At 39.3% G+C, this 23,669-nt stretch overlaps 1 pseudogene; it reads right to left on the bottom strand.

Annotated features, from left to right (window-relative positions):
- Positions 1-205: 205 nt before the first annotated feature.
- On the bottom strand, positions 206-895 carry LOC105876634 (destrin pseudogene; annotated as a pseudogene).
- Between the last annotated feature and the right edge of the window lie 22,774 nt (positions 896-23,669).

Genomic DNA, 23,669 nt, shown 5'->3' with positions numbered 1-23,669 from the left:
TGGGGTAGAGTGCCATGGTGTCAGCCTAGCTCACAGCAACCTCAAACTCCTGGGCTCAAGGAATCCTCCTGCCTCAGCCTCCAGATTTCCTGGGACTATAGGGGCACATGACCACACCGGCTAATTTTTTCTATTTTTAGTAGAGACAGGGTCTTACTCTTGCTCAGGCTGGTCATGAACTTTTAAATTCATTTTTTTTTTAAACTTTAGAATTTAGATTTATTTAGGGCTGTTTGCAAAAGTTCATAGAATATTTAGTTTACTCTAAAAGATGACAAGACAGTTCCCCCTCAGTGAGACCCTGGCCTAAATATATTTTTGCTTTATTTATATAGCAAGAGGATAACATTAAACATGGAAGCTTTCAATTTGTGGCACTGAATGATCTACACAGGACATCCTTCAAAGGCTACAATTAAGGACCCACCTAACTTTTCAGCAATACAAGCCTGATTGAGGTCTTCTGGCCCATTTGCTTGACATTCATGTTTTATGCCTTGAAATTTCTTTTTGATTGCATCCTTGGAGCTTGCATAGATCATTTTACTTTTCAGAGGTGCAAGTTCTGGTGCCCACAAAAAAAACATCAACTCTTCTTTTCTGGATTCCTTGGTTTCAAAGCTTGCATCATATAAAGCATAGTGACAATCTTTTTCAGGAAGCATTCCCACAAAATTCTTGAAAGGATCAGTTATGGTTACACCAACATCTCCAACCAAGATCTCTTTGCCTTCTTCTACAATGATGCACTTTTTGTCTGCACTGAGACAAAAAATGACAGCCTTCTTTCTTTTTTTGATTTCTTCTGGTGTGGAGCATTTCCTAACTTTCATGTCATAAAAAATGCGACATACTTCATCAGCAACTTGCACTCCTGAGCCCATTTTCGCCCCGGTGGTCGGTGGTCGCGGAGACTGCAGAGCGTCCTCCTCACAGCTGCGGGGCCGAGAGCTAAATTCATTTTTTAAAAAAAATTTCAATATGGAGGGGGACAGTGAGGAGGAGGATTATGTTTCCTTGATTTTTACTTTTTTATTTTTTTGAGACAGAGTCTTTCTCTGTCGCCCTGGCTAGAGTGCACTGGCGTCATTGTAGCTCACTGCAACTCCTGGGCTCAAGAGATCCTCAGCTTCAGCCTCACAAGTAGCTGGGACTACAGGCATGTGCCACCATGCTCGGCTAATTTTTCTATTTTTAGTAGAGATGAGGTCTCACTTTTGCTCAGGCTGGTCTCAACTCCTGAGCTCAAGCAATACTCCCGCCTTAGCCTCCCAGACTGCTGGGATTACAAGTGTGAGCCACCACACCTGGCCACCACTCACCCACTCACTCTCCATATCCAATCCATCAGCAAGTCTAATAAAAATATCTCCAAAATATATTTTGATCTTTGAAATATTTCTGTCTCTCACCATGTCCTTTACTACCACTCTGGTCTAAGCTGCCAGATTCTCTAGCCTAGACCTCTGCAATAGTCTTCTAAAAGTTACAGTTTCTCCCATTCCTGCCAATCGTCTACATTCTATTCTCTATACTAGCAACCAGAATGTTCTTTTAGAAACATAAATCAGGGCATTAAATCCTTCTGAAGCTTTCCTGACACATATATTATAAGGTGAACATGCCTTATGCTAGTCTACAAAACCTCACCAAATGAAGGCCCCCTTCATCTCTCTGAATCATCCTATGCCACTCTCTCCTGGGCTTTCTCCTGAGGCTGATGCATTTGTGAAGGTCCTAGAACTTCATAGCAAGGGCCAACCTAAACAGGGGAAGACACGTAACAAAACTCTAAAGTTGACACCTCATGGCCTAGTAACCATTAGTCTCAGCCATGGTTAACTGAGTATGTGCTACCCATGCTCACCTTGAGTGCAGCCTCTTCCTTAAGATGACTGTAGCTCCAGGAGATCAACCCGACCCTCAATGCCTGACAAGTCTCTTTTCATCAACTTCTAAGGAATTACAACAAAGTGGAGACAGGCAAGTTGCTTGCTTGTGCATCTGGGTGTTCCTCTTCTCCATTAAAGCTTTTGTCAGAGTGGATAAACTAAACTGTCTGAGTGAGTATAGATGGTCTTTGGCTCTGGCTGCTGAAATTTGAAGCCTTACCTAAGTTTCCAGCAAAAGATCAGGGCCCAGAAGAGAGCCTACAGGTTTCTCTTTTAATTTTTTGTCAAGATTTATCCTCTTTGGTCATTGTGGTTGTTCATGGAAACTTAATAATGAGGCAGTAACTAGATACTTCCGTTTCACTTTGTTTTGGAGACACAAGCAAGGAGATCTACGTCAGTTTGTTTGTCAATCAATCAGTAATCATCAGGGAAGTTAAACAAGAAAAGAAAAGAATAAAGTAAAATTTCTAAGTTCTGCCTCAAAACCATGACATCAGAATTTTCTAGTCTGGAGAGATGTTTATGTGAAATTAAGGTTTTAAAATGTCATCAGTCATTCCAGTGCACATCCTGGATAAGAGTGTATGCTTCACAAAACTTCCTGGGTGATTTAAATGTCCCTGCCCTCAAAGGAGCCACATGAAACTCCAACTTGAATCAGTGACCTGACTCCCCCACCGCCTGTCATTTGAAAGTTGAGGTAAGCAGCGATCTTCCCCGGCCCGCACAGCTTCCTGGTGGCTGGAGCCTCAACCCATCTCCGAATGAATGGTACAGAGGGAAGGCAGACCTGGTCACATCATGTGATCATGGCTGGACCAATCAGAGAGACAGAGAGAGGAAGGGAGGGAGATAAGACTTCCAACAATAAGGAAAGTTCTGAGTAGACTTTGAAGAAGGAAATGAATATGGATAGTTTTAAGGCAGTCAGCTCAGTATGGAGGGTAGGAATAAGGGCATTCCCCTGCCACCCACCATCTCCAGGGCTATGATGAATTTTTCCAATGAAGGTAAACGCTACCTGGCAGGCTTGCTGGAAGAATGGGACGGTAACATCTGGTGAGGGATAAAAATAGAAAGTACTATTGGGCTTTTTGAGGCTGTTCACTTAAAAGAAGAACATAAATCATTTCTTTGCCCAGAGCCCTTATTTGTTCTTTATTCCTTTGACTGTGGGTGTGTGGCCGGTGGGGAGAGACGGAGGTGGTGTGGAAAGTTCTCAACGGTGGAAATCCCCTCCTGGTTGTGCCTCCATTTGAGGGAGTTAGGAGTAGTAGCCCTAGTACCCCTTTGGGGGGAAACATCTCCAGAGGATAACTGAGAAACAGACATGAATGAGATGGAGGGAGTGGAGAAGCACGGAAAGGCACAGGCTGATGCCATGAGAGAAACAGAAAGTCCTACCCGGAAGAAGAAAATATGACAAAAGAGAAAAAAGGATGGGATGGAACCTGTCATACTCTAAGATCCATCTTATGCCTCATTGAAGTTGTTTGTGACCCTTAGTGTCTCTGGATGACCTGGCATGTTGCTTCCGTATGTCCTAGGGCTTAGCCCTTCTTTTTGTCCAGTGCTTATGGTGAGGTTCCTCCCAGGGTTTGGTCAAAAATTTGGGAGTGGATTGGAAGGAGGGGCTGGGGAACTCTGGTAGTCCTCAGCTACCTACTCATAACCCACAGCCACCCTACAGGTCTCTCTATACCTTGACTTCTCCCTCCAGGCTGAAAACCTGGCATTCTATCCACCTTTGACTTCCAGCTCTCTCCCCTGCGAGCAGCCAGGCTGCTGAGATTTTCTTTAATGTGCTTCTCCTCTTAGTCAGCACAAAGGCCTCTATTCTGTTCAGCTGATATCCTGCTCCTCTCCCTACAGTCAACATTTCTTTAGCCTTAATCCTTTAAAACCCCCTTAAACAACTCAAAAGCAATAAAGAGATAGTTCTTGGTTACATTTCTCCCCTTTGCTTTGTTCTTCCTAAACCTGTTCTCAGATTGCAGGCCAGAAGGTCTTTGTGTGAATGTTGACTCATCTCGTTCATTCTAATGAGATCACCGACAGCATAAACTGGGTGGCTGGCTGCTCCCAGCAGGCTGGGTGTTGGGTAACAGAGCTGTCTAGCTGTGGGACTGAGCTTCCTGGTGGGGGAGGGGCTCCTGGGCCCCAGACTTTGCAACATCAGTTACTCCCAGGAGCCTAAAGGCATGATCTTTGGATACTGCAGGCCGGCTTATCCCCAAGTGACCGGATCTCTTCTGTCCTCCCACTACAGTCCCCAAACACCTACACCTGTAACAGCGTTGGCAATCTAGCTCCCATCTCATTCCCTAGGGGTTCATATTACAGGCTCATGTGGAAAGGCACATGTTACTCATTACACTTTAATTCTGCTTCTTAGCATAAAGGTGTTTGATAGAAATTAGCTAGGACAGATACAGTTTGATGAAGAAACTAAAAACAGCCTGGGTCTATAGCTGAGGATGATAAGCCTTGGCTGAGTGAAGAAGTGGAAAATACAGCATTCGGTCCATGGGAGCCTGGGGCAAGGCACCAGGTAGCGAATGGTAGATTTGGGCAGAGCCCACTGCTTTGCCAAACCTAGGAAGCTCGTCTGTAAAATGAGGAAAGTAGAATGTTGCTAGGTGATATTGGCAGGTATAGACCAACAACAGATAAATGAAATGGATCAATATATTGGCTAGAATATATTGTTAGGCCAGATAATGAAACAAACTATGAAAGGAGTGTCAGTACCTGGATGCTGCGTGTGCATGCATGAGTGTGCACAATTAAATAAACTCTAATCATGCAGCACAGTAGTCAGCAGCCATGGATGGGGCAGAGAGGGAAGCAGGAGCTCAGGATTGGGGGAGAGGGCAAAATTCTACCCAAATCAAGCAATTGAAGGTTATAAAGGCAGTTAATGTAAAATAAAACACATATATTTACACACACATATGTATACATACACAAGCATACACATATGTATGTGTGTATATATGTGTGTCAGTATATATATAGTTATATTTATATGTGGAAGAGAATGAACGGATAAAGGGATTGAGTGAAGGTGATACACAAAAAGATGAAGGCTTGGAAAAAAAGTCTCCAAGATAAGAAGGGGCTCTGTGCATTAACCTGTGTCTCAGGTAGCATCAGTCTGGATGTGGTGCCTATATTTGCACACTAGTCTCATGCCTTTAACCAATAATCTAATACTTGAGCATGTCATGGACCTGAATCTTCAACCCAAGACTCTCAACCTTTCTAAGTGCTAAGTGCACTCCCCTTTATTGGTAAGGGCTTTTGCAAATATGGAGAGGTAATAAAATAAGAATTTAGATAAGTAAAGGAAGCCTACAATATTAATATTAAGTATCTTTGTATTATTTCTAAATTCACCTAGAATCTAGTTTCATGCCTTTAATTTAAATTAAAAATTAATTTTAAATATGTAAAACATAAAAGCACTTGATTCAGATTTTAAATGTCTTTGAATGGTTAGTGAAGAATCTACTTATAAAGTTTTATAGGTTTTGTTTATTAGGTTTAACACAGTTATTTAGAATCTTAGACATAACTCTTAGAATAAGCTTGTTAATTTTTTAAAAATATCCTTTTAGGATTTTTATTGATATTGCCTTGAATCTACAGATCAAATTGGAGAACAGACTTAACAACATTGATCTTCTATCCATGAATATGTAGATCTCTCCACTTACTAGTCTTCTTTAATTTCCTTTTGTAATGTTTTGTAGTTTTTAATACACAAATCTTGCTCATCTCTCATTTATTTATTATAGTTTATTTTATTTATTATTTTATTTATTATAATAAATATTTTATTTTATTTATTATAGTTTAAATGATGTAATTTAAAAATTTCACTAAGTGTTCATTACAACCTAAATGCAAGAAATTTTTGTACATTCATATTGTACTATACAATCTCGCTAAATTCAGTAATTAGTTTTCCTAGCCTATTTGTAGATCCTTTAGGATTCTTTAGGTAGGTAAACATGTCTGCCAATAAAAAAAAGTTTTACTTCTTCCCTTCCAGTCTTTATAACTTTTATTTCTTTTCTTGTTTTGTTGCAGTGGCAAGGACCTCCAGCACAACACTAAATAGAAGTGGCTAAAGTGGACATTCTTGCCTTGTTCTTTTTTTTTTTTTTTTTTTTGAGACAGAGTCTCACTCTGTTGCCCAGGCTAGAGTGCTGTGGCATCAGCTTAGCTCACAGCAACCTCAAACTCCTGGGCTCAAGCAATCCTCCTGCCTCAGCCTCCTGAGTAGCTGGGACTACAGGCATGTGCCACCATGCCCAGCTAATTTTTTCTATATATCTTTAGTTGTCCCGCTGATTTCTTTCTATTTTTAGTAGAGACAGGGTTTCACTCTTGTTCAGGCTGGTCTCCAACTCCTGATCTCCTTCCAATCCTCCCGCCTCAGCCTCCCGGAGTGCTAGGATTTACAGGCATGAGCCACCGTGCCCGGCACCTTGTTCTTAATGTTAGGTAAAAGTGTTGCATTTTGATCACTATGATATTAGATATAGATTTTTACTAAACAACCTTAATGTGGTTGAGGAAATGTCCTTTGATTCTTAGTGGAGTGAGGGTTTTTATCATGAATACATGTTGAAATTTTTTCAAATGCTTTTTCTGCATCTATTGAAAAGATTGTATGGTTTTTCTCTTTTATTTTACTAATATGGTAAATTACATATTTTTGAATTTCAAATATTAAACCAATCTTTCATTCCCAGGAAAAAAACACACTTTTTCATGATGTGTTATCCTTTTAATATATTTTTACATTTGATTTGCTAAAATTTTGTTAAAGATTTTTGCATTTATACTCATGAGATATATATATGTCTATAGTTTTCTCTTCTTATGATCAGTGTCTGGTTTTACTATCAGTGTAATGCTGGTCCTGTAAAATGAATTGGTAAGTTCTCTCTTTTCCATTATCTGATAAAGTTTGTGTAGGATTCTTTTCTAAAGGTTGATAGAACTCACAGGTACACTAGTAGCCCCCACCACTGGTTTTGCTCTTCACAGTTTCAGCTACCTGCCATCAACTGTGACCTGAAAAATATTAAAATGAAAAATTCAATAAATAAACAATTCATAAGTTTTAAATTATGTGCCATTCTTAGCAGTATGATGAAATCTTTCAATGTCCTGCTCTATCCTACCCAGGACATGAATTATCCCTTGGTCTAGCAGATCCATCCTGTATATGCTACCTGCCTATTAGTCACTTATTAGCTATCTCAGTTATCAGATTGAAAAAACATAGTATATAAAGGGTTTGGTACTACCCATGGTTTCAGGCATCCTCTGTGGGTCTTGAACTTATCCCCTGAGAATAAGGGGGGAGTACTATAAAAACATCTAAGTCTGGAATTGTGGGAAGTTTCTCAATTATGAGATCAAAATTTGTATATGATATTAGGCTACTCAAATTTTCAATTTATTCTTAAGTTTTATAAATTTATGTCTTTCTAGAAATTGGTTTTTTATTATCATTTGAATGCCTATGAAATATCCAGCAGTATCTCCTCTTTCATCCCTGATTTTGGTAATTTGTATCTTCCCTCTACTTTTCTTGATTAGCCTAACTAAAGTTTTATCAATTTTATTGATCCTTCAAAGAACAAGCTTTTGGTTTTATTGATTGTCTCTATTCTTTGCTCATTTTGTTTTTCATTGGTTTCTGCTCTTATTTTCATTACTTCTTCTATTTATTTTGGGTTTAATTTGCTGTTCTTTTTCTAGGTTCTTAGGATGGGAGTTTAAATCACTCATTTTAGGTCTTCTTTTCTAAATGAAGTATTTGGTTTAATGCTATATTTATTTCCCTTTAAGCGTAGCTTTAGCTACATTCCACAAATGTTAGTATGTTATATTTTTATCATTTAGCACAAAATACTTTCTCATTTCCAATGTGATTACTTTCTCAACCCGAGAATTATTTAGAACAGTGGTTCTCAACTGGGTGATTTGGCCCCCAGGGAATATTTGGCAATGTTTAGTGACATTTTTGATTGTCACAACTGTAAGGGTACAACTGGCAACTAGTGCATAGAGCCAGGGATGCTGCCGGGCTTCCTGCAGTGCACAGGGTAGCCTCCCACTACAAAGAATTGTCCAGCCCAGGGTCGATAAACCCTGTATAAAGCTGTGTTGTTTAATTTCCAGATATACTGATTTTTCCTAGTTATTTTTATGGTTATCAATTTCCAATTTAATTTCATTGTGATCAGAGGACATAGTTGATATGATTGTAATCTTTTAAAATGAATTAAAACTTATTATGTGGTCTGGGTGTGGTCTATTTGGGTGAACATATCACATGGACTTGAAAAGAATGTGTGTTCTGCAGATGATGGGTAAAATGTTCTATAAATATCAAATAGTTCAAGGTGGTTGATAGTGATTACATTTTGTCTATGTGCTGATTTTTTTTTGTCTGACTTTTCTGTTAGTTGCGAGAGAGAAAGAGAGAGGTGTTAACATTTTAAAATGTGATTATAAAATTATCTATTTCTTTTTATTCTGGAAAACTTTTTTTTTAATTTTTTTTAATTTTTTTTTATTTTTTTATTACAATAGTCACACGTGTATATTCTGGAAAACTTTATGTATTGTGAAGCTCTATTACTTGGTACATACATATTTATGACTATTGTCTTCCTGATGAAGTGATCTTATTTTTATAAAATGTTCCTCTTGATCTCTCGTAGTCTTTTTTGTCTTAAAATATATTTTATCTGATATTACTGTAGCCACTTCAGCTTTATTTTGCTTACTGTTTGAATGGTATGTACTTTTTCATCTATTTGCTTTCAGCCTCTATGTGTCTTCCAAAGAAAGAATATACTTGGTGTCTTAGTTAGCTTAGGCTGTCATAACAAAATACTATGGATTGGGTGGCTTAAATAGTGGAAATTTGTTTTCTCGCAGTTCTGGAGGCTATGAAGTCCAAGATCAAAGTGCTGGCCAATTCAGTCCTGGTGAATGTTGTCTTCCAACTTCTAGATGGCTGCCTTCTCCCTGTAACCTCACATGGTGGAGAAACTCTCTGCTCACTCCCCTTATAAAGACACTAATCCTATTGGATTAGGGTTCCACCCTTATGACCTCATTTAACCTTAATTATTTCCTTACTCCAAATATAGCCACACTGGGAGATAGGGCTTCAATATATGAATTCAGGGGGACACAATTCAGCCCATAGGATCTTGCTTTTTTATTCATTTTGATGATTTCTGCCCTTAGTGGTTATCCTGGGGATTATAATATACACTTTTATCTTTTCCAAAGTCTACTGATAGTTCCTCTTGCTCTATTTCATGAAAAAATTCAGAAACCTTGTAACTATATAGGTCCCTATCACTTTCGTCTCCTTTATGTCATAGCTGTTGTATGTTCTATGTCAATGTAGGTTATCATTTCCACAAGAAAATGTTACAATTTCTGCTTTCAACAGTGACATGTATTATAAAGAAATTAAGAGGGAAAAAGCAAAAATAAAAATATAGTATTTTTTATTTACCCTGATAATTACCATTTCCAATGCTCTCTACTTCTTCCTAAGGATTTTTGTTTATATCCAGTAATATTTTCACTTAGCATGAAGAATTCCTTTAGCATTTTTTTGTAGTGAGAGTTATGGGTGAAGAAGTCTTCATTTTACCTTTATTTTTGAAGGATTTTTTTTTTTTTTTTTACCAAATATAAAGTTTTGACCTGGAAGTTTTTTCTTTAAGTACTTTCAAGATGTTTTTCATATACATTTCTGGCTTTCATAGTTTCTGATGACAAGTCAGCTATAGTCATTATTCCACTATATATAATCTGTCATGCTTCTTGCTGCTTTCAAGATCTTAGGTTTTCAACAGTTAGACTATAATTGTGCCGTGGTGTGGCCTTTTTCAGGTTTATTCTGTTTAGTGTTCATTAGGCATCTTAAATCTGTAAATTTATATTTTCCATAAAAATTGGGAGATTTTTAGCCATTATTTTTTCAAATTTTTTTATAACTCATTTTCTCTCTTTTTCCTTGTGGTACAATTATACATATATGAAACCATTTGATATTATCTAACAGTTACCTAAAGCTTTATTACCTTTTTTTCAATCTTTTTTCTTCTGTTTCTCATTGGATAATGTCTATCTTTCCCTCCTCCCCCAATGTGTATTGATCTGTCTTCAAGTTCCCTTACTGCTCCTTCTGTTATTTCAATTTGGTTGTTCATTTTATTGCAAACTTTTAAATTTTAGATATTGTATAGTTCAGTCCTAGAACATTCATTATATATGGAAATATAAAGCTTTATATTTCTGTGCTGAGATTTCTTATCTTTTTATTTGTTGTAAGCATAATTTGCCTTACTTCATTAAGGATAGCAATGATAGCTGCTTTAAAATTTTCAACACCTTCTTCCTATAGGGAACAACATTTAACAAATGAATGGTTGAAATGTGTGTCTGATACTCCAGTTCCCTGTGAGACATACTCTTTTTTTTTTTTGAGACAGAGTCTTGCTCTGTTGCCCAGGCTAGAGTGCCCTGGTATCAGCTTAGCTCACAGCAACCTCAAACTCCTGGGCTCAAGCAATCCTCCTGCCTCAGCCTCCCGAATAGCTAGGACTACAGGCATGAGCTACCATGCCCAGCTAATTTTTCCTATTTTTAGTTGTTTGGCTAATTTCTTTCTATTTATAGTATAGACGGGGTCTCACTCTTGTTGAGACTGGTCTCACACTCCTGACCTCAAGCAGTCCTCCAGCCTTGGCCTCCCAGAGTGCTAGGATTATAGATGTGAGCCACCACGCCAGACCTGAGACATATTCTTGACACTGGCTCTCAGAGTTTCTTCAGGGCCTTAAATTCCCATTGGTCATGGTTGTATTTGACCTGATAATACACCTTTATTGGCTGTTTCTTGCCCCTGTTTTACTGTCTCACTTCCTAACTTTTATTTCCTTCACCAACAAAGTAAACCACTGGCTCCAGAATCTTTGTCTTAGGGTCCATTTCTAGGGAAACTCAACCTAAGGCAGAAGTTTTGGTCAAAGAACATTGTCCGTCATCCTTTACACAGAGGATAATGTGCAAGCTAGCAGCATCAAACATCACCTAGAAACTTAATCAAAAAGCAGAATCCCAGACACCACCACAACCATTCTGAATTTTAACAAGATCTCTGTATGATCTGTGTGCCCATTAGTTTGAAAAGCAGTGGTCAATACCAGGGGTCACTAACCTATAGTGAGTTGTATACTTACTTATTTCATTATATATTACAATGCAATAATAATAGAAATAAAGTGCACAATAAATGTAGTGCTCTTGAATCATCCCCAAATCATCATCCCCCTCCCCAGTCTGTGGAAAAATGATCTTCCATGAAAATGGGCCCTGGTGCCAAAAAGGTTGGGGACCGTTGAATATGATATCTATCCTTTCACATTTGCTGAAACTTGCTTTATGACTCAGTACATGACACATTTTTATAAATGCTTCATTTGTGCTTCAAAAGAATGTATACTCTTTAATAATGTGGTATAGATTTCCATATATGTCCTTTGGTCCAAGCTTGTTAAGTATGTAGTTCAAAGCTTCTAAATTTTTGCTGATTTTTTTTTTTGTGTGTGTGTATGTGCGTGTACTTGACCTACCATTACTGTGAGATGTATGTGGAAACATCCCAGTATAATAGTGGATTTGTTCATTTCTTCCACAGTTCTATTAATTTTTACTAAATATATTTTGGATCCATATCATTAAGTCCTTATAAGTATATTATTTTACATTCTTAGTGAATTGAATCTTTTATCGTTATGTTTTGATGACCTCTGCTCTTAATGATGCTTTTTGTCTTAAATCATTTTGTGATATTAATACAACCACACTAGCTTTCTTTACATTAGTATTTATCTGTACATCTTTTTCCTTCCTTTTAGTTTCAGCTTTAATTTTTAACCTTGAGATTTGAACCATAGCATCATATCATTGATCTGGAAATCATTCTGATCTTTTGAAATGTTTGAAATTTGCCATTGTGCTTATAATTTCCAAGAATGTTTCTCATTTCTTTTGTTTTCTGTATTACATCCTTTCAAGATTGGTCGTTCTGTTTGTTCATCCTGATCATTTTATTTCATATTGTTGGCTATTATGAAGTATCTGGTGATCCTTGGTTGTCTCTTCATATTCTAAAGGATCCTTAACACGTATTTGCAGGTATCACAAATTTCTCTGCCATTGGTCAAGTCTGTTTCCCTAATGGATCTCACCTTTGAATGGAAGCCCGAGCAGGCAGCACCTCCAGGGAGTGTGAGCTTGCAGGCAGCTAGAAGCCCTCACGATTGTCAAAAAAGGGTTTACTGTATAGAAGAAACACTAGGATGTGTAGAGTATCTTTCAGCTTCTGCACATCCATCAGGGATGTGATTGTTGCTCATGCTCTCTCTGCTCTGCTTCTTCTACCTCCGACACCCAGTCTCAGAGCCCTGAGCAATCCCCCAGCTCAGTCAACAGCTTACCTAGGGAAGGTGTACCCACCGGATGCTCTGACTCAGGAGGGTGCAGGAGGGGGCTGCACAGGTGATCTCTAACTAATTACCCCAGCAATCACCACTGGACAGCACACCTGGTCTCTGTACTTTGCGACTAAGAGCTGGAGTTTCCTTAGGACTCCTTCAAGGAAACATTCTTTATTATATCTGTTTCAGATGTGTTTTCTCTGTGAACCTAATCACACTTGTTCTCTAATTTCTATCACATCTCTTAAAATTTCTGGGCTGTTGATAGCACTATGTCTTGTTTTCCAGAATTTTTAAAAAATTATGCATTCCATTGTTTCACTTAAATACCTATGCTCAATCCATCAGGTTAAACTAGATCTTTTATTATTGAGTTTAGATTTGTAGATTCCAACTGAATTTATTATTAGAGTAAATTGTCTATTCTATTTCTCCACCTCAACAAAATGAAACTATTTATTTAAAGAACTATTTTGATAACCCTATACTATTATTTTAATAACTGTATGTTAAAAAGCAGTTTCCTTTAGAACAGTGGAAGAAAAATATGTATTCAAATTCCTTTTACTAACTAGAATAATTATTCCTATTAATAGACTTAATTTTGAATATTTCTTTGAAATTCAATTAGTCATATATTCTTCCTCATCTTTTAGCATTTTACTTTTTGAATTGTATGTTTTTTTTCTTTTTTGCTCTTTTCATCTAATCAAAATAAATACTTTCATATCCTTTTTCAGTTTCCCAAACAAAGGTAGAGGAAATGAGGGAAATTACCATCACAGTCCCTACAATTTTACACATGTGAAGCTTTTATAAATTTTCCTAAATCACAATGCCCCTGATAATTTAGCTTTGTGGAAGATGAGATACCAATTTAGCTTTTTGTTTTCTATAGCTAGGGTTAGTGAAAGCTGAAGCTTATATTTAATAACTGTAAATTTTATAAGCTAATCATTACTCTGAAAATTTTTTTGGAAAACTTCAACTCACCAGCTTGTTTCTGCTTCCTTTAAAAGAACTTAGTCTTGGCTGGGTGCGGTGGCTCACGCTTATAGTCCTAGCACTCTGGGAGGTCAAGGTGGGTGGATTGTTTGAGCTCAGGAGTTCGAGACCAGCCTGAGCAAGAGCAAGACCCTGTTTCTACTAAAAATAGAAAGAAATTAGCTGGACAACTAAAAAAAAAAAAAAAAAAAAAATATATATATATATATATATATATATATATATATATATAATATAAAGCCGGGCATGGTGGCGCATGCCTGTAGTCCCAGCTTCTCGGGAGGCTGAGGCAGGAGGATTGCTTGAGCCCAGGAGTTTAAGGTTGCTGTGAGCTAGGCTGACACCATGGCACTCTAGCCCAGCAACAGAGTGAGAGTCTGTCTCAAAAAGAAAAAAAAAAGAACATAGTCTTTTAGCTAGAACAAAAACTTTGGGAAAAAAGAAATCCACCCACTTAAACAGAAAACTTAAGTGTTATAGAAAGAAACTTTAAGTTCCAAGGAACCTGGACATAAATATGCAAATCTCTCAAGGCACACACTTCTGTTCAGAGCTACCCACAATGCGTGACCTTCAAGAGCAGAACCAGACTATTTCCCGGGAAGCTGTTCATGGTATTCTTTCCCCGTGCAGGGAAGCGTGCTCATTCCACATGGCCTTGGACATTTATTCTCTGAACTATTTCTACCAGGTTCTTCAGTGTCACTCCAAGAGATGTGAAAAAGTGAGAAGGACCTGTTTCAGTCCTCCTGGTCTAGGGTGTGAATCTCCGTGCACACAGGAAAGAGGGAGGGACTATCTTTCTCAGACGAGCAGGAGAGGGCGGGGAAGTGTGGACGCCTGTCACAAACCACCTTTTCCTCCTACTGTAAAGTAATAAAAACAAACAGCATCCTAACCTCTCTGCCGGGGAGTGGGGCTGCTGTTTACAGATAAACAGAGACCTGCTGCCTGTTAGGATCCCGGTAACAAAATTCAGTCAGAAGATTGAAAACACAATTGTGTTTACAGATCAGCAGCGACATGCCAATGTCATGTTGGTGGAGGAAGGCAAAGGTCATGTTTACTGCAAGCAGAGGTGCCCAGAGCTGCCACAGGGGCTGCTGGCGGGGGATTTCGAGGAGGAGGAAGGCTGCAGCTGTGGATCTGCAGTCGCCTGCCGTGGATAGCCTCAAACCTTAAACCACACGGCATAGAGTCGCGAAAGCAAAGTCCCGGGCCCATCGTGCATGATAGCCCCGCAGCACCGTGGAGTCAGCTTGGCCCACTGAGCTGGCTCTTATTTTTTCCAATCCCCTGAAACCTTTTGGCTAAGGAAGAAGACTCCTCTCCAAAAATAGGCCATAGCCGCAGAGGGACACAAATCTCATAAAAAGAACATCCACCCTACTTACACATTACCATGGTTGCTGCAAGACGAAAGCCTGCTCCCTCAAGGACAGGTACTGTTCGCCCAGTGAGTCAGTCCTTTTGGAAGGCAGAGTGGCATGGTGGTTACAGGTACCCACTGTGCCGTCAGAAAGACCTAAGACCTGGCTCTGCTACTTTTGGCATGACCTTGAGCAATTACTTAATCCCTTGCAGGCAGAGTTTCAACATTTATTAATACAAAATAAGAATAAAATTGCTCATTTCTTATGATTGGTAAGAGGATGAATAGAAATAACAAATGGAGAGTGTTTTCCACAGTTCCTGGTGGGAAGCACTCAATAGATGGCAGCTAATGTCACTGCAGAGAAATCTGGGGGAAAAGGGCTTGCATCTCAGAGAGCTGGGTATAAACTGGCGACTCATAAGAGGTTGTAGCAGCCAGGCAAAATAGTACAGCTGATCCTTGTTTTGGCTTCTCAGCTGGAGGGCTACACAAAATGGCAACGTAGAGGCAGAGTGGTAGGGTGGTAATCTCTTTCTGATTTGCCTGGGACTCTCCCAGTTTTAAGACCACAAGTCCCACATCCTTAGAAACCCCTCCATCCTGGGCAAACCTGGGTGGCTGGTGACCATAGAGGCCAAACCGAATTTGGTTGGTGAGTGATTACAAGTAAAGTGCTTCCCAGTGTGTTTGCTCTTAAGTTGACCCACTGAGTCTTAAAGCCCAGACTTTTCTTGGGGAGGAGGGGGAAGTGAGCTGTTTATGTAGACACAGCTCTGCTGAGTGGAAAGTGGGCACTGGCCCCATTAATGCCTGCTGGCTGGTGGCTTCCACAGCACTCCCTCCCACCCCCCAGCCAAGGCTCAGCTCTGCAAGCCCAGACTTTCAGTGGAAGGGGCCCAACAAGGGATATGGTCCTTGGCTTCATCCTCCTTAATGGCTTTAATTGAAGCTGGGGTTGTCTGGCAGGGCAACTTCCACCCGGCATGCTGAGCAAATCCCTTCCCCACTGGGCCCAGTCATCAGGCAGATTTGTGTGGGGTGGCAGGGACACCGCTTCCCTAGCTCTTTTCCAGGGAGAATCTATGCAGAATGTTCAGGTGATGCTGCTGACCATCTGTGAATGCCCAGTGGCCTTCTGAGGGAGAGCCAGTAGAATAAAGCTGGGTCTTCCCCTACCCTGATCCACCTGAATAGTTAACAACTGTTGCAGCCCCCCCTGGAGCTCACATCTGTGGCCTCTCCTGGACCTCATCCTCAGTGTCAGGGAAAGGCTAGAGTCGAGTGTTCAAAAGGCAACTAGTCTAACGCACCCAAGTGCTGCAGTTTATAATTTCCAACTTGTCAGATGTTTGGGGGTAGCACACACAGCCTGTCCTGACTTGTAGGAGCCACAAATCAGCATCCCTGGGATCCTCACTGTCCTCCCAACTTCCTCCACTGAGCTCAGGCAAGAGTGAAGAGTGCTGATTAGTAGCAATATTTGGGGTAGGGGTATTCAGTATACACGTATTAATTGAAAGATGTGGCTTAAAAGATGTGGCTTAAAAATACTTAATTGCAGCTTACTGATTCATATGAGCATGTTATCTCTGCAATTCCTGCAGTATAATAATCACAAAATAAGTGTCATGGATAAAAGAAAGAATGAATGAAAGTTGTGGTAGTGCATGTAGTTTTCCACACTTCCATTTCAAAGTAGGCAACCTAACTTTTGATTTTGAAAGAATGAATAATGTTTTGAAAAAATATAAGTCAGATCATACTACTGCTGAAAACTCTTTTCTTTTGCGCTGAGGAGTAAAATCCAAATTGTTCATCATATTCTTATGTGATCTGTCCCCCACCTGCCCCTCCATCATCACTTTGCTCCCTGTGTTCATTCCATGCCAGCCACATTGCCTTTCTCCCTATTTCATTAACATGCCAAGATTATCCCATGATATTTGTGATTCCCCTTGCCTGGAGCATTCTGCCTGCAGGGGTCCTGGCTCAGATGGCTCAATCCAGTTATTCCAGACTCAGAAAGTTGTTACATTCCCAGAGCATCCTCCTCCCAACCCGTGCATACAGTTTTTTATCTTATGTGTATGTTTACTTGTCTAAATCCTCCACACATACACACACATCCCAACTGAAATGCAAACTCATGGGAACAAAAACCCCATCTGTACAATTTACCACTGTATACCCAGTGTTCAGTATATAGGGCATACTTTATAAAGGTCTGTGAATGGTGATTGCATGTGTGGCAGGTTGCATTTCCTAAAGATGGCTGCACCAGTGTATCCCATCCCATGTGTTCTGGATCCACGTTGCCTACCCCCAATTCCACCCCTTGAATCCGGTTGGGATGGTGATTTCACAGAGGTAGCTCTATGTGACTTAAAAGGTAACACAGCTTTGAACTGGTCTCTGGAGATGCTCACCCTTGGAACCCAGCCACCATGTTGTGAGGAAGCCAAGCACCACCTGGAGAAGACACATGCATGTGTTCCGGCCACAGCCCCAGCTCAGGTCCCAGCTGGCTGCCAGCATGGGAGTGATTGAGCCTTCAGATGATCCCAGCCCTGAACATTTGAGCTTACCCAGCTGATGCCAAGTAGATCAGAGACAAGCTGTCCCTGCTGAGCCCTCCCCAAATTGCAGAGCTCATGAGCAAAATAAGTATTGTTGTATTAAGCCACTACATTTTGGGGTAGTTTGTTACACAGCAACAGATAACAGGAACAATACATCAAGATGCATTATACTATTCCCTCAACACATATTTTTCAAGTGCCTTCTTTGTGTCAGGCTCCATGACAGGTGTTTGGGCTATAGTGGATAATCAATTGGACGAGGCCACTGGAGATAGACACAGTAGTGAACAAGACAGCCAAGGAACCTGCTCCCAACAGTCTAGCGGGGAAGCCCTGCAAAATAAGTAGGTTAAAATAAAAAGACTCGAATGTCCTAGGGGAAACTCGTTCCTACATAAACATGTTTTATAAGGAGGCAAATGTTGTCTTTGGGTGCAGGATTGTACTAGCTGTCTTATTGCTGCTGTAACAAATTACCATGACTTAGTTAAAACAACATGAACTTATTCTCTTATAGTTCTGTAGGTCAGAAATCCAAAGTGGCTTGTGGGGGGGGGCTGCTGCTTTTCTTTTTAGAGGTTATAGGGGAGACTCTATTTCCTGACTTTTCCAGCTTCTAGAGACTGCCTGTATTCCCTGGCTCATGGCTCTCATCCTCCCAACCTCTGCACCTCTGCTTGTCGTCAGTCCCCTTCTCTGCTGCTGACAGGGACATCTTTGGCGGGGGCGCAGGGGGAGGGTCATCATTCTATCTACCACAGTGAGAAATGCATCCGGGATGAGAGGCTGAGTGCCTGTTCCTCTCTTACTAGGAAAAGCAGTGTTTCCTCTCTGCCCTTCAATGAATGCTGCCACTCATCAGAGCAGGGAGGACAGCCCAACATGGCACAGTGCTGACCTCACAGCATGCTGGCAACCGGGCCAGACCAAGGAGGAGGAGGAATGTCTGCCTGGGGGAGGAATGAGACTAGAGTGTCACACCTCCTTGGATAGTCCAGGCTTTGTAGAAAAAGATTATATATCCACAAAAATTTACTGAGAGGCTAATCTGCAAGAATAAAAAAAAAGGAATAAAAAGTAATCCTTACCTTGAAACAGAGCCTTGTAAGACATATAGACATATAATAGAAAATCCAAACCAGTGAGATTGGCTCCATAATCAACGCAGGATGAAGTGTTATTACACCTATATGATGCCAAAAGTAATAAATAATGTGGTTTTTAGAATATATTGAGCACTGTATGGCCAGACCCATGCCAGACTTTGGGGATGCTTTTGTGAACTAGATAGGAATGGACATTCTCTCACAGCATGTAGTCCAGGCCCAAAGGGGCAGCCAGTTGGTTCAAGAGATGAGGAAAAGCTTTGCTTCCAAGACAATGCCTGGGCCAGGTGTGCAAAGATAGTACAAGAATTAGTCTGCAGGTAATCAGAGAAGTGCAAATTAAAACAACAATGAGACACTGTTTCATGCCCATCAGATTGGACATATATTAAAAAGCCTGACAACACTAAGTAATGATAAAGATGTAAGAGTATACATTTGAAAAGCAATTAGAGAGTATTACCTACATAGCCTAGCAATTCCTCCTCCAGCTATGTAGCCTAGAACAATGGTTCTCAAAGTTGTCTCCCCAACACCCTGACAGAGGTCCATGAAGCCAAAGCTATTTTTGTAATAATATGAAAGCACTATTTTGCTTTTTTACCCTCATATCTTATGAGTGTACAGTAGAGTTTTCTGGAAGTTAAATAATATGTGGTATCACAACAGATTGAATGCAGAAGCAGATAAGAGAATTCAGCTTTCTTTTATAAGCCAGAAATTAGAAATTTACAATAGTATAAAAAATTTCATTCTTCTAAATTTTTTGTTTTTTTGTATAAGAAAATATAGTTGTTTATCTTATGTATGTTATTTAAAAAATTACAGTGACATTATTTATAAAATTATTAAATAAATACCTAAAATTTTCTCGGTTTTCTTTCTAATATGGCCAACATTGGTAGGTATCACAAACATAAACAAAAGCTCTTTGGGGAATCCTTAAAGGTTTTTAAAAGTGTAAAGGGGTCCTGAGACCAAATGGTTTGAGAATCACTGTTCTAGGGAATCTTTCACATTTATGCACAAGAAAATATGTACAGGGATGCTCATTTTAGCACTGTTTTTTTTTTTTTTTTTTTTTTTTTTTGAGACAGAGTCTCGCTTTGTTATCCAGGCTAGAGTGAGTGCCGTGGCGTCAGCCTAGCTCACAGCAACCTCAAACTCCTGGGCTCAAGCAATCCTCCTGCCTCAGCCTCCCACGTAGCTGGGACTACAGGCATGTGCCACCATGCCCGGCTAATTTTTTTATATATATATCAGTTGGCCAATTTAATTTCTTTCTATTTATAGTAGAGACGGGGTCTCGCTCTTGCTCAGGCTGGTTTTGAACTCCTGACCTTGAGCAATCCGCCCGCCTCGGCCTCCCAAGAGCTAGGATTACAGGCGTGAGCCACAGCGCCCGGCCAGCACTGTTTTTGACAGCAAGAAATCAGAAGCCACCTGGATGACCATCTTTAGGGTGCTTGCAGAAATACTTATGATATATTTATAAAATAGCACACCATGCAGCAGTTATAGTGAATGAACTAGGTGTATGTGAATCAACACTAAAAATCTCAAAAGCAACATTGAAAGACTAAAAAGCAAGTATCAAAAGAATATATTTAGTATTTATGTAGATAAAATGTAAAGACACATAAAGCCATTCTATGCATTGTTTCTGGAAACATATAGATATTATCAAATTTTAAAATATAAATGGCTAAAATAAAATAATGCTTACAATACCAGGTGCTGCTAAGGCTGTAGAGCAAATAGAACTCTCAGGCACTGCCTGTATGAACATCAAAAGGCACAGCCACTCTGGAAACACTTCGGCATTCTTTTATAAAGTTAAATATACACCTACCATATGATCCAGCCATTCCATTCTTAGGTGTTTACCCAAGAGAAATAAAAGTGCTGGGGCTAACACATACAAAGACCTGTGCATGAATGTTATAGCAGCTCTACCATAATCACTCAAAAAAACTAGAAACAACCCATATCTCCTTCATCAGGTGAATGGATAAACAAATTGTGGCACATCCGTACAATGAAATACTACTCAGCAAAAAAAGGAACACACCATTAATATGTGCAACAATTTGAATGAATCTCAAAAGCATAATACAAGTGAAGGAAGTCAGCCTCAAAATGTTACATACTCTATGAGTCCCTTTATATGATATTTTTGAAGAGACAATATTATAGTGATGAAGAACAAATCAGTGGTTGGCTGGGGATGGGATGGCAGGAGAGAGCTTTTAGAAGTGATAGAACTATTGTGCATCCTGACTGTGGTGGTCATTACAGAAATCTGTACGTGTGTTAAAATTCATAGACCTGTACACACAAAGAAAAAAACAATTATTCTTAAATTTTAAATTTTATTTTTAAGTGAATTTTTTATTTTAGAATTGTTTTAAATTTTCAGAAAAGTTGCAAAGATAGTTTTCCCTATGAACATCTTATATTAGTATGGTACGTTTTCCCCATGAACCAATGTAGATATATCATTTTTAACTAAAGTCCATACTTTATTCAGATGTCTTTAGTTTTCACCTATACCCTTTTACTATCCCAGGATTCCATCCAAGACATCACATTATTTTGTATTGTCATGTTTTCTAAGGCTCCTCTAGATGGTGACAGTTTCTCAGACTTTCCTTGTTTTTGATGATCCTGACAGGTTTAAAAATGACCGATCAGCTACTTTGTAGAATGTCTCTCAACTGAGGATTGTTGTTTTTCTGATTATGCTGGGATTTGGAGTTTTGGGGAAGAAGACCACAGAGAAAGTGCCTTTCTCATCACATTCTAGCAAAGGTACATGCTATCAACATGACTTATTATTATTGATGTTACCTCTGATTACCTGGCTGTTTGTTAGTTTCTCCACTATATATATTCTCCACTATACACACACACACACACACACACACACACACATATATATATATATATATATATAATTTTATTTTATTTTTGAGACAGAGTCTCACTCTGTTGCCCTGGCTAGAATGCCATGACATCAGCCTAACTCACAACAACCTCAAACTCCTGGGCTCAAGCAATCCTTCTGCCTCAACCTCCCGAGTAGCTGGGATTACAGGCATGTACCACTATACCCAGCTAATTTTTTCTATTTTTGGTCGGGGTCTCCCTCTTGGTCAGGCTGGTCTCGAACTCCTGAGTTCAAACAATCCGCCCACCTCGGCCTCCCAGAGTGCTAGGATTATAGGCATGAGCCACCTTTAGGTTGACTTCTGTGTCCCTTTGACATACCCCCACTGTTGTGTGCAAGTATGGTTAACACTTCCTTACTTTCTGCACTACAAGATGTTCTAGGTTCATCTTGTATATTTCCTGCCCTAGCCCTAGAATCAGCTGTTTCTTCAAGGAGCTGTAGTTCCTTTTATTGGAGAATGGTTTTAGAAAGCAAGATCTGGATACTGGATGTGTTCATTGCTACTGGGGTGTCATTAATTCTAGGCCCTCTCAGCAAGGAAATATATGTGTGTATACTAACCCATGCATGTACACACATCTATGAATATGTCTATATGTGTCCATCTGTATCTGTTAAGCAAAACATGAGTTCATACTGATGTCTCTGACTCTAATTCAGTATCACATGAATCATTCTAACCTTCCCTCTCACTTGTTTATAAACTTCCACCAGTGAGAAACCTGGTTCCTAACATCAGCTATTCATTTATTTAATTGTTCAATTCCAGTATATGTGTATAGTGGTTTCAAAATTGTTAACCTATACCCCCAAGGGAGATAATTTTATCAATTAAAGTACAGTACTTATGTATAGTTCCTTTTGCCTTTAGTCTTATAGTCTCTATTCATTTTCAAGGTCACTTGGATCAGTATTCTGGTCAGTGAAATTATTTCATACATTTCATACATTCACACATTTCATGTATAGATTCTTTTTTTTTTTTTTTTTTTGAGACAGAGTCTCATTTTGTTGCCCAGGCTAGAGTGAGTGCCGTAGCATCAGCCTAGCTCACAGCAACCTCAAACTCCTGGGCTAAAGTGATCCTCCTGCCTCAGCCTCCCAAGTAGCTGGGACTACAGGCATGCGCCACCATGCCCGGCTAATTTTTTCTATATATATATTAGTTGGCCAATTAATTTCTTTCTATTTATAGTACAGATGGGGTCTCGCTCGGGCTGTTTTTTCCTTAAAATTTAAAAAACATGTTCCATTGTTTTATGTTTTATTTTCTTATATTAAACTATATGCAATATTTTAGAAATACCACAATAAAAAAAAGTATTTTTGTCATGTCAGTCTTGGGGCATATAAGTTCTTCAGGGTATAAAAGTTCTTCAGTATATAAGCAGAGTCTGGGAAGAGGGTGCCTGGCACCTCTTTCCAAAATTGAGAGTGATAGGTGCCAGGCAATAGACTCTCCTGACAGACCCACCATCCCCACATCCTATACCTCGTATAAGTGGAATCATGCAGTATTTTTCATTCTATGACTGGCTTATTTCACTTAGCATAATGTCTTTAAGGCTCATCCGTGTTGTAGCATGTGACAGGACCTCCTTCTTTAAGGCTGCATAATATTCCATTGTATATATAATATATATTGCATTTTCTTTATCCATTCATCTGTCAGTGGACATTTGAGTTGCTTCAGCCTCTTGGCTATTATAAATGGTTCAATGAACAATAGCGAAAAGATTTATGATTTTAGGTTACATAACTATTTATAAACATTATTCCATTGTCTTTTTGCTTTTGGTGTTGCTGTTCAGCAGTCAGACATCAATTTGATTCTTGGTTACTTTTTTTTTAATTGCCTTCCTCTTGAAAACTTTTAGCACTTTTGTCTTGATCTTTGTATATTTTATTATAATGCATATAGGGTTTTTTGTAGTTGTTATTGGATGAACGCAGAAATGATATATGAACATTATTCCTGCTCTCAGCCCCTCACCTGGTTGTTGCAAAACAGCCAGCCTCTCCTTGAGTCATTCTCAACTAGGTCATTAAAACAATCTTTGAGCAAGAGCTCACAGATATTCCATCAGGATGGCCTCACTGCGTGTACCAAAAATACACCTCTTACCATGATGCTAGCTCTGCATCTTCACATCCAATATATTTTTTCCCTTACTTAGTTTCGTTTTTTACAGTTTTATCT

The sequence above is a fragment of the Microcebus murinus genome, chromosome 3 (genome assembly GCF_040939455.1).
Source record: "Microcebus murinus isolate Inina chromosome 3, M.murinus_Inina_mat1.0, whole genome shotgun sequence".
Classification (NCBI taxonomy): domain Eukaryota; kingdom Metazoa; phylum Chordata; class Mammalia; order Primates; family Cheirogaleidae; genus Microcebus; species Microcebus murinus.
Note: the sequence above shows the minus strand (reverse complement) of the source record. Positions and strands in the feature narration are given on the sequence as shown.